Consider the following 17,481-nt stretch of genomic DNA (forward strand, 5'->3'; position numbering starts at 1 on the left):
ATAATGATAACTGTGTAATACAATATCCATGGGATTCAGTGGGACAATGTTGCAAGATTAGGACATGTGTTCTAGTGGTTTCTTCCAATGCATCATGGGACTTACGTGTTTCCTTGATAGTCCAAGTGGCTCTAACTTCAAGAAAAGCTACAACAATGCATGTACATCCTTCGTTTACAATCAACACATACAATTACATTCTAACATTATACCAAGAGATATACAAAAGTCCCTTGATGAGAACACTATCACAGTTAAAAGCCTCCACATATTTCTTATCTCACCTCGGGCCTCTCAGGAAGGAGGAGTCTCGTCGAAATCTGACTGAAGCTCAGTCTACTCAGACCTAAGAGGGTTACTGAGCACCGCACAAAAGAAGCCCAGCCAGGGGAAGATCAGGCTTTTTCTACTGATTTATCTTTCCACGCAAGTGAATCCTCGTGCAGAGATATACTGTAACAGTGATCCACATGCATCGTGGAGTCGCGTTGCGCGCGTCAGGGCCGTAGCGAGACGAGGAGGTTGCGAGCGGGCGCAGGCGTCGAGCCCAGGAACGCTCGCCAGTCGTCGACCGGGCTTGAAGCGCGCGGCCTCGCGTCTTCGCCACGCGACGCGTCCACCTACGCGCCAAAAACGCCGACACACGGTTGGAAGGTGGACAACGCGCAGTGAAATCACTAGAGAAGCCAAGCATGAGAGCACCTGGGCGATTGGAGTATTCAGAGGGTTGCTTTGGGACACCTGAACGCTAGGGGTTGCCGAGGTGAAGTTCTCGGCTCGGTACGACACTGCAGGAGGGAAAAACCCTTTCACGCGGGAGACCCCCTTGAGCTTTACCGCCTATGCAAAGCTAATCCTCGAGGACCCCACTATGCTTCTGTTATTCGATACGCTTGGAGCAGTTTGTGCATCAACTGGCCCTATCGCAGGCGAATTTGTTTGCCTTCATGTTGCACTTCTTGGGACAACACGCTGCAGCTGAGTAACTGGCTCCGAGCAGTACGTTCTGGGCGGTCGCGCGTGTTGTTTGTTGGGAGTAACGTGTTGCTCCTAGATATGGCTATGGTGTTTGCGCAGAAGGCAGAAATTTGTAGCGGTTGAAATTTAATGCTGGAAGTTTCAGCGCGGGAAGCTTCCACTTTGCGCAGAATTCATGTAGAGTGGTTCTCCATTGAAACTGATTTTGGATAGAAAAATAATTAAGTTTGTTCGTAACAAGAAGGTTCTCAATGGTAGTAAAGTAGTTCTCATTTTCACTTTTAAGTGAAAAACTTTCAGCGTCGTTTCATAGTTTTTTCTTTTCGTCGAAGCATGGTATTGAATTTGAAATATATCTCCTGTTAGGATCTGTGGCCTGCGGTGGTGCAAGTAGTAAAGAACAAATGGAGAAAAAATAAAATAAAGAGCTATGGTCAGTCACGCCATACCAGTCGTACTCCATTTAACGCGCGCGCGACAAATCTTACTCGTTTCCAAACAGTGCATTTATTATTCATTTTTACACGTAGAAGCTCCTCCTCTTTTGGGCTTGCTGTACTTCGTTCCGACTTGGAGCGATTTTAACGTATAAATCATTTCCTGGAGCGACAGGAACACCCCATTTGTGCCTCATGTTTCTCTTCCGCGGAGAATTATGTACAGGACATAGCTGTTCGTGCCATCGCTGCGTCTCGCCGTCTATGCATGCCATTTCACGTATACACCCTCACACGAATTTTTGTTCCCATTTGAAACTCGATTGGGAACAGTGCCCGTGGTAAGAATTTCATTTCCAATGCAATTTTATTGCATTCACGATCCATTTGCCCCTTCCGATCCATCGACCAGTCATCGCGTTAGAGAATGTATGCGACCAAGTGCATCATGAGATAGTGACACTGTCTATTTTTCTCCCATTTCTAATGCACGATAAGAATTCGAAAAATTCAGCTCGTAAAAATATATATCAGTTCTCTCAGACAATATTCAAAATGAAATTAAATTTGATATCTGCAAATGTCGACCAGATACGGTGGCGACAACAGCCCCCCACCACCTGCGAACACAAGAGTCATGTTGAACAAATTTATCCTCGTAATTACGGTCTAATTGTCTCGACTGTAGAACTCTGCACGACTAAACCCGCATAGGATCTGATGCGAAATTCATCTGACCAAAATTATCTCACAATAGTTGGTCTACTTCTAAATATGTTCCCTGATGAAATTCGAGACGAGTTTCGGCAGTACAATTTCTGGAACGTCTCCTGAATGTACACGATGAGATATTAATTTCTCTATTTGCTCCTACCAGGGTAGATTTTTCGACCTGGACTGCTAATATGTTCGATTAACTAGCTCATTCTTGGCGACAATATTTTCTCGCGTCGCTGGTCTTCGACACGATTGCATTTCACACAGTGAGTAACAGAGACAGTGAAGTGGGACAGGCTGTGATACGCGAGGACACAAGGAAAATGGAAGAGTGCGAGGAACGACGTCTACTCGAGGCACGAGTCACGATTTCGTCGAACGATGAACGGTAAGAAATTGTATTATAGTCTGATCGAAGTCTATTGGCTGCCGAGGATTCCTAAAGAGAACCGCTAACAGTTTGGCAATTCAAACCATGTCTCTTCGAACAGAAGGGAAGTAGGTGAATTTCAACTTGTGCAAGCGTGCTTGAGAAAGTAGTTCAAATTTGGAAATAAATTTTAACTTCAATCGAAACTTTAATCGCTCTATAAAATAGTTTTCGATTTTACTTTTCTCGACTTTTAGTACGAATTTTCCGAGGGCTTAAATTTTTACGAGAACTTTCAATTTTTATGTTCCACCGAAGAATCAGGATTACCAGAGCGAAGCAATCGGTGATACAGTTAATTGATTATTAATTAGCTCCGAAGTGGCCTTTCCGTGCGCTTCAGTTACCCAATCGCCGCGATTATACCGCCAGTTGCCTCGTTCGAGCATTAAGGGGCTGCAATTACACGAGAGCAAACTTTGCGCCACAAATTACAACGAGGTAGAGACACACGAGACAACTCCGATACTATAACCACGTTCTAGACATAATGAACGAAAACGTTTGCGCCAGCCCCTCGCGCGAGGTGTACCCGAATACCTAATACACCTAACTTACCTGGTTAATTATTTCTAATCTGTAACGTTAAACAAGGAACAGTGTTCTAAACGAATTGAAATCGATAACCACAAATGCAGCCGAACCAATATGCCATACTCCATTTACCATCTGCACCACAATAAAAGTTTACTATCACTCAAACTTGACGAATATTGAATCTAAATCTTTTCGCCACTTCTATGGAAGCTTCTACATTTTCTGAACTTAAATAAATTTCTACTTACCGTGGTATCCCGATTTTTAAATTCAATGAATATCTGTTAATAATATTTCAGATGATAAATTATTGCAAAATTGCTGAAACTGTTAAATAATTTTGGATTGGTCGAGAGTTAACTCGGTACTTAATTTCAGGAGAAATTTTTTTAGAATTCCAGAATGAGACAGTATCGTTCAAACCCATCTCGCGCAGAGACGACGGGACACATTATTTCCTGCCGCAGAAACGTGGTACAATTTAATAATGTTAGCCGGATGTCCTCTACGTGACCGGATTTCTATTCTATAAGCTCCCGGTGCATGGGGTTGGCGAGTCCTCATCGTTGCAGCTTCGCGACCATCTTTGCGTCATTAATCTAAGGACGGCGGAAGTAATACCAAACTGTGGCGAGTCCCGACGATGCGTTCAAGATTCTACGGGGCGACAAGTTCTTAATAGAAGCGCACGTAATGGGATAACATGAAAAATCGAGCTGGCCCGAGTTCCCCTTTAATCCCCGTGCGACGATTTGTCTTTCGACTGCTGCTCGAAACGCGACAAAGTAGCTTGAATGGCAACAAAGATTCGCCGCGATGCAACTCTGTCTCCTCTAAACGATAAGTTGAGGACCTCACTGATGAGTTGCCATGCTTATTTGAGAACTACTGAACCGACGAAACAAAGGGGAATATGAACACTATGTATAACAGAGGACTATTTAGAGAAGTGTATTAGTATGATATTGGATTTAATTAGACGTTTAGTAAGTAGTATTACTCTGAGTATAATCAAACGTGGAGTAATTAGCAAAACCACGAATAAAGCGAGACGTCAAATAAATAATATAACGCAACACGTTGTCAGACATACAGTAAGTAGTATAACTTCAAGTATGGTCAGACATTGAGTAAGTGGTAAAGTCTCAAATATGGTCAGATATTGCGCAAGTAGTATAACCTAGAATATGATCAGATATTAAGTAGTATACCCCGTATATGATCAGACATTAATGAAGTACTATAGCCTCGTATATAGTGAAACATTGAATAAGTAGTATAATGTTGAATATAGTCAGGCATGAATTAAGCAGTGTGAACTTAAAAATGATCAGACATAGTATAAGAGAATTAAGCGCGAACTAGAAAGGAGATATTTTTGTTTGAAAGAGTATCATTAGCTAATCAAAGTGTAGTGTCAGACAATTACGACGACAATAAATTGTTGACACTCGAAGAACATTATGTGAGTATCGAATTTTATGGAGAAGGGTCACGAAAGTTTCCAGAGTAAAATTCTTCCCTCGATTTTTATCGCGTAGAATATAGAAAGGGACGTGTGAAAATAGTTTGAACAGAATAAGAGATAGAACAGCAGTTATTCACCGTCTCATAGAGTTATTCTCCCTGGAGGAATCGACCGTCTTCGAGGCAAAAAACCGAGCAGCCAGCTCGACGTCCGCGTTCAGCCGCGGGGCTTTGTTTGCTGAACGAAAAAAGAGGCCGATCCTCCTCTAATCGCTCCACGTGAAGCGTTCGTTATTTTCATCCCCCGTGTTGAATCGCGAGCGGAAAAACAGGGTCTCAGGCCAAGGAGAGGGAAAACAAAACCAGCTGCAATCTACGGGATCCGTGGGATCCTTGTCAACGTTGCTTTTTATCGGAGCTGGTTAGCAGATACCGCTGCAATCCTGAGAAAAGTTTCGATAGGTTCGGTTTGTCAGTATCGACTGTCTTCGTCACTGTAGTATCTGAAGCTTCTCAAATATCTGTTTATGGATCGTTTCAATAATTTTCGAAGCTAGTATAATATTTTAGATACGCATGAATGTTATTAAAAGATTATCTGCTCGGAAATTATCACTTTATACATTATATTTATTACTCTATTTACTCTGTAGGTGTTACTAATACTTTAAGAGATACTAATTTATCTTCCAAGGTGCTGTTTAATTTACAAAATGCTGAGTAGAGGTAGACGATAAAATAACCAATAGAAAATGTTCTTGAAATATATCACACAAAATGTGAACTAACCGGAAATAGCCTGCAAATGCTCAAAATCCGACAGTTTCATACGCGAGCCTTCAAATCGATGTCTACGTTTACAAATGCTGGAACAACATCCCCAAACTCGCTTCGGACTAGTTAGAAGTTAAGAGGATTAATGTTTTACATGGTGATTTAAAGCTGCAACGCTTGATAATGGTGGATGGCATCGATTACGTTCGAATGGCCAGCTACAGTCGCGATGTATCGCGAGATAAATGGTTCTCCATTACGCGAAAGAGGGATCCCGAATACACTGCAACTAACGACGCCCGATCGACCCTCGAAGAATGAGATATCGGTCGAGATAGCGTCCGCCTTGAACGGATGCCTTCTGCACGATTATTTTATCGCGCAATCTGTCCGCTACCTCGACGATCTTCAGTCCTTTTAATCATCCTCTCATCCAGCTTTTCACGATCGATGAGCACAGTAACTCGGTCAGCCCGATAACGAATGCCTGAAAAGGAAGAAATGCGCCCGATTTTCCTTCGCCGATTTCTTTGCTGTAGGTGTACTACGCGAAAGATTCTCAAAACAAACTACGGTCACGAGAATCTTGCGAACTATCTGTGCTCTGAATTGAATAAAACTTTGTAGGTTTGTAGATTAGCTAAAAATGATAAAAACACAACTTCTTTCAGCTACTATAACTCCAGTTCATGGAGCCAAACTACTCTTCAAAGTTATGGAATGGGAACACATTTTGTTAAATAGATGAGGAACGAATAGAGATTCAAAGTTGGTAAATGGTAAATGGGGAAGTTTCTTGGATTTTGAAACTTGAAACTGGGAAATTATAGATGGCGCACCTTGGAGTAATTTCACCCTTCCAACCCGAGTTACTTGAAACAAAAAATCGCCAAACTATTCGCAACCCTTCCTCGCAAGTACGCCAGTAAAGAAGCTCCATCACGAGGCGCACTCGCGATTTAATAAACAAGCCCAAAGCGTTGAGAACTGCGTTTAATTAATAATCCATGAAATGTTGACATACAGGAAATTCCTGTTAGTGAAACTGCACAGTCTCTGGGGGACAAAAGCACGGGGTCAAAGGAGGATCCTAAAAGAAGTACGGAGAAGCAGTGTTGGCGGCAGCGAAAAGGCGAAAATAGGGCGTGACACGACCATCCGCCTCCCCCTGAACGGCGCTCTATTCCCCGAATCATCCGGCCAGAGCGCGAAAGAACGACGGAAGAACGGGCAGGGACAGCCTCGAAGGAAGTGGATATTTCGCCCGTGGAGAATTTGAATAAAAAGCGACGCGAGGAGGTGTAGCTTCCTCTCTATTTCGCACTCCCTCTGTCGGGCTTCCCGCAGCCCTTCACGCTCGAGAAGTAATGCAAGTTCCGCGCTGGAAACTCGTAAAAAGCCGTGGCCACCCTCGGTCTCTGTGCCACCCTCGGCATCCCGACATCTGCGGTCCGAATCATCCCCTCTCGGCCACCCCTCGCCCTCTGCCTCGGTGGTATTCAGCTACTCACCCAGACTGACTTCCACGCACCCCTCGTCTATCCCCCGTCAGAGGGTGACAGTGTTTTGCCCGCTACGACGGGCATTTTCCATGGGCCACGCTCGATGGACCGTCGCGAAAAAGTGAAGGAATGCTTGCTGTCCCGTGACGGGCAACAGATGCTTCGCCCTGCCTCTCTGGAAGTGTATCAAGCTGCGAGGCTTTTCTGGGTGATTGTGCAATGGGGATGGGGCATGCTTTTTTGGTTGCTGCGCGTTTGGAGGAAGGATGGCTTGGAAAGCAATCGGGGGAAAAATAGAGTTGGAGGAATATTTGTTGTTTTGGGGGAATGCTATGACGTGGTGTCTGACGAGTAAGGGTAGGAATATCTTGCAATTTGGATCAGTCTCGAGACATCTGGTTAATGGTTCACGCTATCTACTAAAAAACTAACAAAACTATAGTGATTAATTTGGAAATTTTAAGACTCTAGAGTCACCCAAGGAAAAGAAAGAGCAGAAAAAAGAAAACAATGTCCCCAGGAAATGCTAACAAGCATCCCAAGAATACCCGAGAGCAAGGTCTTAGATAAACGGAAAAATTCTGTTAACCTCTAAGTAAATAAATAAATTCCAGCAGTATTGGTAATGCGGTTACCAGCGATTTAGCGGTCCGTTTGCCGGGTCAAGCACGCGATTACGAGCTCACGATCGGCTGGGCGCATACGCGAGCCAGGAAATAGGATTCCAGCTATTAGGTACGTAAAATTCTAGGGGAGGGAAACATTTTCCTGCATTTTCTATTCGCCCTTTTGAACGGGGATCGTAAGGAAAGAGTCGTGCGTAGCGAGCATTCTCGTCGACTTAGCGTGCGGCGTACACCCAGGCAGCCGTTCCCCGTTATCGTTTCCACGGAGTACTCTTGCCTCGTTTATCCCGTGTCCGACCGAGTGGAATATTCCATTTCCTTCCGATAACGTTCATGGACTTCCCTGTCCATTTTCTATGGAGATCCTTTACACTACTGATCGGTGGAAAAACAGCTCTTCCCTATTTTGAATTGTAGAACGAGGGGCTGGAATAGTAGGGTGTGCACTGGCAAAGTAGAAGTTGCCGAGATGTGCTTTGCATGCGAATACTTTCTATTTATCATTAAATATACACTCATCCATGCTTTCGACGCATATTTCTGAAGAATAATCGAAGCAGCCAGGAAGGCAAGGGGTTGAACGAATTTCGCTTGAACTATCCACATTATTACATGCAAAATCGTTAAAGGTTTATAGAGTACGTCGGTACTATTTGAGTCCCGTGAGAAGTCACCTGAAACGCGTCAGGGGCAATGCATTCTGAAGGGTTTTCCATGGGCCAGGAATAGAAGTCTCCTGGAATGCATTGTCCCTAACGCGTTTCTTGAGACTTCTCCTGGGACAAGGATGATACTTATCGCTGAACGCGCATAACGCAGGGTACGGTTAAGTGGAACGTCCTGATAAACCTCGTTTTCTATTACAACCGAGGTCGTTCCACGCCTGGGTCCATTTACCCAAATCCTGAGATCCGTGCAGCAACGCCGATTCTTTCGCCGTCCGCTTGTTCCGAATGGCGACTGCAGCGGACAGCTTGGAGGATGATCCAGGCCGCGTGCAGGATACGATCCGCCGTATACGTGGCCATCGAGAGGGTGACTTAAACGACGGTCGGGCTGAATCGAGGGCGGAAGCGCAAAACCCGGGGAAATGGAATATTCCGGCGGATATTGGACGGACAAGGAATCCCGCGGAGAAAATGATGGGTGCTGCGACTGTTAGGAACTGCGGCTCTAGTCTTCCTCATTCTGAAAACCCATAGTTGAGTCGGATTCCCTCGAACGGAGAAATCTGTTGTCGCTTCTGCGGTTTAGTGGCGTCGAGCTTTCCCTTTGGACTTTTTAGAACAGGAAGTGGGAATAATAATAGATAGAACAATGCGGTTGAAGATCTGAACATAGCAAATGTTTCTATATGTCTGATTATCCTCATGGTTCGACTACTTAAGAGATGCCTGACCATATTGGGTGTTGTACTACTTACTCGACATTTGACTATATTCGGTCTTCTACTGATCAGTCGACGTCTGATCATTTTCGACGTTACACTACTTGATCGATGTCTGATTATATTCAATGTTAGGCTACTTATTTCATGTCTGACCATATTCGACGTTACACTACTTGATCGATGTCTGATTATAGTCAACGTTACACTACTTATTTCACGTCTGACCGTGTTCGACCTTACACTACTTATTTCACGTCTGACCATATTCGACGTAATACTACTTGATCGATGTCTGACCATATTCGACGTAACACTACTTGATCGACGTCTGAACATATTTAACGTTAGGCTACTTATTTCATGTCTGACCATATTCGACGTTACACTACTTGATCAATGTCTGATTATAGTCAACGTTACGCTACTTATTTCACGTCTGACCATGTTCGACCTTACACTACTTATTTCAGGTTTGATCATACTCGATGTCACACTACTTAATCGATGTCTGACCACATGCTACGTTACACTACTTACTCCACGGCTGGCCATACTGGGTATTATACTACTCAATCCCCATTACACCAGATTCAACATTACACTACTTATCCGTCGCCTGACCATACCTGACATTATACTACTTACGCTGTGCCTGACTATATTCGACGGTGTACTACTCATTCTGCGTCTGACTGTATTCAATATTATACTACTTTCTACATCAAGATCTCAGTACGAAAAGACAAACTCAATTTAAACAAACGTACCCAGAAAATTGAAACCGATTGACAGATATTACATTATTTTTCCTACGCTCCCGAGTCTCCTCTATCGAAATCCCACTTTATCTCAAGCGAACCCGTTAATAACGCCGGACAAGGGACATTAAACCAGTGGATCCTCTGTGCTCTATCACCCCTCGAATCTCCCACAGCTGGGTGACTTCCGCTACCGCCGGTCACGCGCCGTGCGTACGTAAGACTGCTGGCCCCTGGCGCCCCAGAAGATCAGTATCGCCCTCGATCATCATAAATAGCATCTGCGTAGCGGGAATCGGCGTTTGAATGGGCAGCGAGGTCGTAGGTGGATCTCGATAGCGAAACGAAGCATCGATAACAAGTACATCGGTCTTACGCCAGGAGATTTCATTTCGAGATAACGGCTGCCGTAATCCGACGACTCGAAACAGGGGGCGCGGAGTTCCGAAGATTTCCAGGCGACGTTCGCGTAACAGGAAATTCCCATCGAGGGAGGACGCGGGACTTCCCAGCCGCTCGAAGCTGAGTCGGTCGTCGCGATTCCATCGAGATATCGCCGCGTTTCGTTTGTATCGACCCCGATCGAAACGGGGGAGCGAGATGGGCCGCTGGCCGTTACGTAAGCCGAAGGGGCGCCGACTGTAGCGGGTAAATGGGCCACGGGCCACTTGCCCAGTGGGATTTCAACGGGAGTGGAAAAGTCGAGCTTTTTCCTTGAGACAGGACGTGTTGCGCGGACTGAACAAGCGCCACGCAAAGGAGCATTTATCGAGCTGGAGATAATGCGAGAATGTCTTCAGCAGGAATTCCCATCTGTACGAGTCAAAAATTGATTTTTCTTTGTCCCTCTTTCTTTAAGTATATCGTTTAAGGAATAGTCAGCTAAAATTCTGTGTCAGAGTTTGGGCGAGTTACAGAATTATGAGTCCTAGGGAGGTTAAATTATGGAACAGGCTTGAATTACACATCAAAGCTGCGAAATTAAAGCCAAATTATGCACATGACTTTTTCTGCTAGAGAAGAGGGCCTGCTTTATGCAGTGGGATGGTAGGTTAAAAGTTAATGCCATAATTACTTTTCTGAAATTTTAAATCCGCTCTTCTTGCGACCACGGCTTTCAAATTGGCTGAAATGGCTTCTTGGTAACAGATTAGGGAAACTACATTAAATTTTATATACAGGGTGCTTCATAACACGTGGAACCCACTTCGAAAGTTGATTGTATGCTTAAAAGCAATGAAAAATGTCATATAAACGTATCTCCTTGTCTTCGTTCATGAGATATAATGAATTTTCTGTTTTAATTAACTTTATAGAAAATGCTCAAAATATCTACCTTGCATCTGAAGACAAGCCTGTACTCGTCTCATCATCGATCTGGTTACAATAGATTTTCAGTGTTCCCATAAATGAAAATCTAACGAATTAAAATCTGCAGAACGAACAGGCCATGCAATAGGACCGCCAATCCATTTATTTGCAAAATGTTGATTTAAAAATCGCCTAGCTAGTCCATTAAAATATGACGAAGCTCCATCATGCATAAGCCATATACCAAGTCTAATATCGACTGAAACTTTCTCCAATATTTCGTGTAAACGCGTACTCAAAAAATCAAAAAACGAGTATTTTGTGCCTGTTAGTTTTTCATCAAGAAAAAAAGTTCCAATTAAAAATCTTGCTTTGTACTACTGCGGTCTATGGAAACAGAGACTGAATAGAGAGTTTGCTCTGTTCATAAAATTCATATCTCATAAACGAAGACAAATTGGACGCGTGTTTATATGACTTTTTTCCCATTGTTTTTAGACACACAATCTACTCCCGAAGTAGGTCCCAAACGTCATAAAACACCCTGTATAAAATAAACTTCTACCACAATCATATCAGTATCAATATTTTTTTAATATCTACGAAGAATGAAGCACACAAAAATCTTTAATCCATCAATTTTTTTTAGTTCAAAGCACCGTAGTCACTCCCTTCATAGAGCGCTCTAGAAACTGGGATATTCGAATTCAGAGAACATCGCTTTTTATAAACTCGCCGACCCTAATCGGGGTACGTCATCAATGCGCTCGTTTCCTCCCATTTTTCCACGAAAACCGCCGACCGCGATTAACTTCTAAACACAGCGACAAGGTACAGCGAAATCCCCTGTTTCCACTATCTAAAACGTTCAGTTATGTGACAGTTGTGAGGCCGTTAGTGGCTCGCAGGCCGTCGCTATTCCACGTTATCAGAAACTCGAAGCTTATCATTGTGCCTGGTTACCCGTGCAAAAGGGGTAGATCTAGCTGGTCGCAGGAGGTGGCGGCTTAAATAAAACTGCTCGATGGAGTGTACGCTCGCAATGCACGCTGCATCTGACTGTATCAGTTTTGCTCTCCTTCGAGACTTTTTCAGCCCAGTTCTTCCTTTTTCACCGAGAATACAAATAGATCGTTTATATTGGGTTGGGTCTGTACCAGAGGCTGGGAATATTCCAATAATTCAATGCATGAATACTCAATTATGAGATTTTAGAAATAATTTGAAAGTAAAATTTGAAAATACGAGCTTCCCAATATTCTGCTCATGTTTCCTGGTCAGGAAAACGAAACGCAGCTAAGGTAGTATTTGAAATAAATTCTTGCCCACGACTTAGAAATTCGGGTTGACGTTCGTGAGCCAATTATTTCAATATACCCAGCAACAAATTCATTGTGAGCGTCTATTTTTAATATCGTATCGAGATGTCCAACACAAATGGGACAGCTTTTCTGTTATTTTATTTTCAACCTGCGACCGCCGACGACATAAATTTCGAACGAGCACGCCAGTGACAACCTCTTCCAGCTCGTAATATAAAACTTCGTTACCGCGGACGAAAATGGCGGAGACACTATTTTCATTTGTTGCCAGCGTTGCGTAATGTTTCCGCGTGTGTCCGCCCGCAGAAATACAAGTTGGCGAAATGACTCGATGGTCTTTAATAGAGACGCGCTGTTAGTTACGTTAACGATTTCAGCGAAGATTTAATCTTGTTGCGTCGGGCAATACCTGACACTGCTCCTTCCTAATGAAAATGAACTTTGAACTAGAACCTCTGTAGTCGTACCAATTTTTCTTTGGATGAACTTCTTTTAAAATTAAACATTTTTGGGAACATAGACTGATGCATTATTTCCTGATAAGTAAATAAACCGTATGCAATGATAAAATTCAAGATTAGGAATTTAGAAGAAAATTAGTTCATTGTTTTTCCTGAGTTAAGAAAACAAGTAGAATATACCAGTATGTGATCAGACCTGGGACATATTTCATTCCCCAAATGTGTCTGTCCTTTCCCTTCAAATTAAATTACAGATATGTTACTAAATATCAGTTCTTTAATGTAAAATATAGTTTCACTTATTAATTAGTCTGCTATTATTACACTGAAAAACGAAAATTCATATTTTCTCGAATTTTAGAAATCTTATGGAACTTTTCTGAAGATAACAAATTATTCGTGCTTGGATGTTTCTGCATCCCATTCTACATCCCTACGTCTCTTGATTATACAACATACTGAGGAACGTCGAGAATTAACTTTGAATAGAAATTATCATTAGTGAAAGACTCGAATGGAGAGGCTGTCCACCCACCAAATATTTCATCATGGCGGGGCTCTGTTTGACTAGCCATGAGCGCGTCCAAATACCTGCACTCGGACTTGCCCAATGGTTCAATCATCCTATAATAACCAACCACGTCAAGACAAATACGCGGTGAGCAAATTTTAACGGGATACTGCGTCCATATTTGCTATCGATTCTGCCTTTCGGCGTAACCGCGATTGGTGACCACGGACTTCCGCCTTCCACGTCGCTATGTTACAGACGGTGTACTCACCTGACAGTCTCGCACACACAGAAATTTAATTGAACAATGGCTCTGGAAACCAATTAATTGTTATTACGAAGTAAGCGACCCATACACTCAGAAAAATTCTATTTCCTCTTCCTCGCTTTTCCTGTTTTCTTATTTCTCCATATATCCTATTACACTTTCCTATTTTCCTATCTCTTGTCAGAGCGCCATAAACTGCTCTGCTGCCTGGAAATACGCATTTGTAAAATATCGTACAGGGTACGAAAAGTTCAGAAAAAAGTGTGAGAACGTTTTCAGAATAGCAGCGCTGGGTCACCGAGGGAATAACTTAGAGCTAGAACCAAATCCATGTTCCCCTAAATCGTTCGATCGGCTATCGGTTGCCGGCAGCTCGCAGTCGATGTAAAGTTTTCAGTAGCCAAAGACAAACAGGCGGGGCCGATCGTAAGTCCAGCGGGACTTAACACTTGCCCCCTACCTTGGCAAGGCAGCGGCGACAAATTATCGCCCTCCGTTAGCAGAACGATTTAATACTCGATTTAGGGAAGGCACGTTACTTGGGCGCAACCCGCCATTAGTCCGACCGACCGTAGCCGAACTTTATGGTACTAACGACGATGAATAATGGCGCTGCAGAAAATCGTTACCTTGCCATTAACGAACGAGCTGGGGAGCGAAATCCAGGAAGGTAAACACTCGTGAACCAGCCGCTCGAGATCCTGATAATGGATATCAAATCTGCGAGCATATAGTGGAATCCTCCTCGAAAAAGGGGAAGCTGAGCTCTCGGACTGGGGCCACTTAATCGCCTCCTCGACTTCCTGCTCGATCGCTATTCGATCTGGTCTGACGATATTGTGACTAGATCTAGTAGAATTGACTTGAAAGGTTGTGGGCTGAAACAGTGGATGCTCTATGCAGCTTTGCAAAGGTTACTGCCTTTAGGTGGATTTTAAAAAAATGTATGTTACTATTGTGTGAATCGACAGCATTTGTAGGATGTGAACATAGTTTTGAATTTGCCTTGCACAATAGAATTAAAAAAAAATTTTTAAATTGAAGAAAGTAACCTGGTTTTAGGTAGAACCGTTTTTAAAGACACTCAGACTCCCTAGTAAGAGAAATCGAACTAGTATATTCTCATTGTGCTGGAGGAGAGGGAACAGTGTGTTCTATTCAGGAAAAAGAGGGGATTCAGCATACTAGAGAAAGGGAAGCACTGTCTTACGTTCATAGACAATTCCTTGATGTATTAGAGAAGGGGGCACTATAGTGGGTCCTTCAAGGTTTCCCTGATGCTTTGAGACAGTGGGTACTGTACTGTGTCTTTGGAGGTTCCGTGATGCTTTAAAACAGTGGACACTGTATTGTTTCCTTGTGAGTCCACTGAGCGCTTTCCAAGTGGGGGTGCAATATTGTGTCCTTGAAGGTTTCTCTAATGTTTTGAGACTGTGGACACTGTATTGTTTCCTTGGGAATCCACCGAACGCTTTAAGAGTAAGGGTACTGTGCTACGTTCTTGGAGGTTCGTCAATTACTCTGAGAGTGGGGACACTGTGCTACCTGCTTGGGGGGTCCCCTGGCTCGACAGGAGTGGGGAACACTGCGTTACATCCTCATGGGTCCACCGACTGTGCTGAGAGTGGGGACGCTGATCTGTCTAAGGCTTGGCGCGCTAGGAGTGGGGCCACTGGATCGCATCCTTGGAGGCTCCCAGTTGCGCTGCGAGTGTTGCCTGTTGCGGTCACTGTGTTGCGTTCTTAGAGGCCTCCTGATTGCCTTGGTGGGGGCACTGCATTCTGCTCTCGATGGCTCCTCGATTACGCTGGGAGTGGGGGCAGTCTTTCATCCTTGAGGGCACCTTGGTTGCGCTGAGAGTAGGGGTAGGGGTAAGGTACTGTACTGCGTCCTTGAAGTTTCCCCTAGCGGCTAGTTGCGCTGGGCGCCAAGATCTAGAACAGACCTACTTCACAAACCCATCCCACCCTCTCAAATCAGCGCAGACCTAACTCAGCCTCGAAGTAAAAGTACCTCTGTACTCATTCGAACCTATGAAAATCCCAAACCTACCTCAAGCTTCCACAAAATCCTTATCCGAACGTGGTACAAATTGAACCCCGACCTAGCCCAACTTCTCCAAGTCCAACCCCCTTAATGCATCAATCTCCTCGCCGTCTACGTCGAAATTCCAAGACGAAGGGAACAAGGAACAGACGTGGTACGTCATGTCAATAAATTTTCGACGACATGTGAATGGGGTGCGCCAGGGCTTGAGGAAAGGGTTGCTCTCGAAGGGGAGGGCTTGATAAAAAAACGGTCACGTCTCGTGCTGGAATTATCGACGCTGGGGAGAGAAAGTTCCGCGTCAGGAGCAAACCGCAACAGGAGGGGACAAAGTGAGCGGCAAAAAACAAGGAAAAGGGTGAAAAAACGGCGGCAAGGAAAGCAATCGTTCCGCGAATCAGTCTGCAGGGGTGGAAGCGGACGCCGGAAGGGGCAGGACGCCCGTTTCCGGCACGTGCAACCGGGAAAAATTTCGAGGCGAGCTTCCGCCTTCGAGCGATCCAGCGTCAGTTCAATCAAGGGAATTGCAGCGAATCCAGTCTGGTGACCGACCGCTATTTTTATCGTTCCCTCGTTTGCCTAGACCCTTGCCCTCTAGACGATCCAACTTCTGTGGGGAAACCTTTTTCCTTGTTTCAGAACTGTCTACACTTTTTAACAAAAATATTTTTATTTCAATCTGTCGATTTTAGTTAAGATTCATATGTAGGATAAATGGACCCTGTTCTACATTGGTATGGTAACCTGTAAATAACTAGTTTTGAGCAATCTAGTGTATTACATTTTTTCTCGAATGACACACATAATAACAATTTTCTTAGCATAGCTTGTAATATTATTCATTAAAATAATTTTGTAGATATAAAGATGGTAAATATAGGGTGTATAATTTGAAAGAGGCTGCCTAATTATTTCTTCTATTTTTAATATCACAAAAGAAGTCTTTTGTGTAGGATCAGTGTTTTGGTTTCTTAGATTTCATGTTATTAAAAACAGAAGAGAGATTTAGATGGCTTGCTTTAGTGTTGATTAATGCACCAACGCAAGACAAGGGCCAAATTTTAATTGAATTATTACAAAGTTAATGATACAATCTCCCTCTCCGCAATTCGCAATATTCTAAGTGTTCTGTTGACTGTGTACGTGGAGAAATAAAATTACAGGAAAGGGTAGGGGTAGAAAGAAATAGCGCTGCAAAATGGATGAAGGAGTCGTGGAAAGACGCTAAAAGCGTTGAAGGAGGCTAAAACGTCGACATCCTGTTTAAAGATAAACATTTCAGGCTAGACAACGTCCTGGGTGGTCGCTAAATTTGAATAATAAACGTAGCCAGGAAATTTTTAAAATTCAGGTGCATTATCGGTAGGAATAAATTATTTTCACAGTCGCGAATGCGATGCGCATAAACATAAGTATGTGATTTATTATTCAACACATGCACCAGGGCAGGAGCTAACTCTCGTCGGCTTGCGTCAGAGGCGCCAGCTTTGTGCCTCGAAAATACGCTCGAGCTGATGCTCCGCGGCATTTTTATAGAACTGTTCATAGAAATAATAATACTCGGAGAGTAGTGGGAGTCATATTTTAAATTACACCGTGGCGTTATAAAAATCCCTGACTGACGAGTCCGCTTTGTTTCCGCATTATCCGCGGATTGCGACGAGAAATTTTAATTACCGAGGAAAGTGCGCAGAGGAGGTTAGCTCAATTTAGAAATTGCTCAAATTTTTATGACAGAACGGTTGGACAGAGTCTTCTCTATCATTTCGTCGGGAATATTCACCCCCACGCGAATTGGAATCACCCTGCTCTGGTCGTGCGTGAAGACTCGTCCCGCTGCAATAATTTCACAGCGCAATTTTACTTAATCATAATAAGGGGGACGCGACGCACCGCAACGCTGCCAGCGACAGAATTCCTGGGCTAATTTACGGCGTGCTTCTCCC

General features: G+C 43.7%; 1 protein-coding gene and 1 long non-coding RNA gene across 2 annotated transcripts in view; both read left to right on the forward strand.

The window, feature by feature from the left end:
* The first annotated feature begins 1,471 nt into the window (after positions 1-1,471).
* On the forward strand, positions 1,472-2,349 carry LOC143181811 (uncharacterized). Its single transcript, XR_013002345.1, has 2 exons — positions 1,472-1,756; positions 2,293-2,349. It is a non-coding gene; the product is annotated as an uncharacterized LOC143181811 (long non-coding RNA).
* The window catches only part of LOC143181467 (neural cell adhesion molecule 2), a 71,138-nt gene continuing 55,982 nt past the window's right edge, over positions 2,326-17,481 (forward strand). Inside the window, exon 1 of the mRNA XM_076381858.1 lies at positions 2,326-2,520. The gene's annotated coding sequence lies outside the window, so the exon portion shown is untranslated. The remainder of the gene's footprint in view (positions 2,521-17,481) is intronic.

The sequence above is a fragment of the Calliopsis andreniformis genome, chromosome 7 (assembly GCF_051401765.1).
Source record: "Calliopsis andreniformis isolate RMS-2024a chromosome 7, iyCalAndr_principal, whole genome shotgun sequence".
NCBI classification, from domain to species: domain Eukaryota; kingdom Metazoa; phylum Arthropoda; class Insecta; order Hymenoptera; family Andrenidae; genus Calliopsis; species Calliopsis andreniformis.